Raw genomic sequence first — 1669 nt, forward strand, 5'->3', positions numbered from 1 at the left:
GGTGTGGTGGTATTGAGCCATGAGTGCAGTGCCATTATTCAGAGAAAGTCAATTCCAAGGAAGTTAACTGATCCAGGGAGCTTCACACTCCCTTGTGCTATAGGACCTCTGATGTTTGCTGGATGTCTTTGTGACTTGGGTGCATCAGTAAGCTTAATGCCCTTCTCCATTGCTAGAAAGCTGGGCTTTAGAACTTTTAAGCCAGCAAGAATCTCCCTTGTCCTTGCTGATAGATCTGTGAGGTTACCTGTTGGAATGCTAGAGGATCTACCAGTGAAGATAGGTGGTTTTGAAGTGCCTACAGACTTTGTGGTGCTAGAGATGGATGAGGAACCAGTTGACCCTATTATTTTAGGAAGGCCATTCTTAGCCACAGCAGGAGCAATCATTGATGTAAGAGGAGGCATAATTGAGCTTCAACTTGGTTCTGAAAGGCTGAAATTTGATGTTGATAGATAAGACTTTTATAGGACTCAGGGCTATCAATCCCCTTTGTCGAAGTAGCACAAAGAGGTATCAATCCAGACAAGTCAACGAGACACTAGACTATGATGTTTGTTCATTTAAGTCAAGACAAAAGGTGAAGGTTTTGAACTAAGCTAAGTAACAAACGATTAAGCATGAAAGGTAAAGCAAATGATTAGATCTAAACAGAGACAGGATGCAAATAATAACTGAACGATTCAGATGATGATAATATGTAATAAAGCAAGGAACTTTAGACGAGATACTTGACTCGGATGCTTCCAAGTTCAATTAGTTGGTTAATGTATCAAAACATCAAGCAGTTTCATTTAACTTTGAACTCAAGGCATGTTAATCTTCTCATGAAAGTATTAAGCATCTAAACTGATCCTCCTTCATACCAAAAATGTCTTTTGAGAAGCATCGAATCAATCAGCAATAAGAATCAGTTCAAAAATGTCATTTAAGAGAACGAACTATCACTCTCGTGATGAAAGACTCTTAAACCCATAACCGAGTGGTTCAGACATTTCTACGAACACTTTTGATGCGAGATATGTCTCAGATCTGAACCTCAAGTGATGTGCTTGGATCCAGCCTAGAGATCTCGTCGGTTAAAGAATGAAACATGCAAGACTAGACACCTAAACCCACTAATCTACCTTGAAAGCACCCTAATCTACTCGTCTAAAGCCGCTTAAACGACTACTCACTAATCATAACGAGCTCACTAAGTCCTTTGCAAGACGTGTAGCTGGTCATGATGAGGAGTTTAATGTTAGATGATCAAAGAAATAAAGAAAGAACAAGATTTCTCATGCAAAAGCGAGATATCGGATTAGAATCATCCAGTTTCACCAAAGAGGCAAGTTCTTGAAGCTAAAAACAGATAAGAGATAAGATGATTAGGTTTTTAGTCTCAAAATGTATATATAGCAAAGGTAAAGTGTCGCGGGTCAGCCCGGAACAAACCGGGTACTGAACCGCGTTCTTGGGCTGATGGGTGAGTGCCACGGTGTGTCGGAGAGTGAAGCCGAGGTCTTCATGTCGAGGAGCGCACGTGAGTCCAGATCCAAATGAAGATCTCGTGAAGAACACGGCAAGAACATGCATGAACCCTAGTCTTTGATCCATCTTCACGTGTGTGTTTTTGAGCAGCTTTGTTCTTGATTCTGGGCTTGTGACAATCTATACTTGACTACAA

Source organism: Eutrema salsugineum, unplaced genomic scaffold, assembly GCF_000478725.1.
Source record: "Eutrema salsugineum unplaced genomic scaffold, Eutsalg1_0 scaffold_4, whole genome shotgun sequence".
Taxonomy (NCBI): Eukaryota; Viridiplantae; Streptophyta; class Magnoliopsida; order Brassicales; family Brassicaceae; genus Eutrema; species Eutrema salsugineum.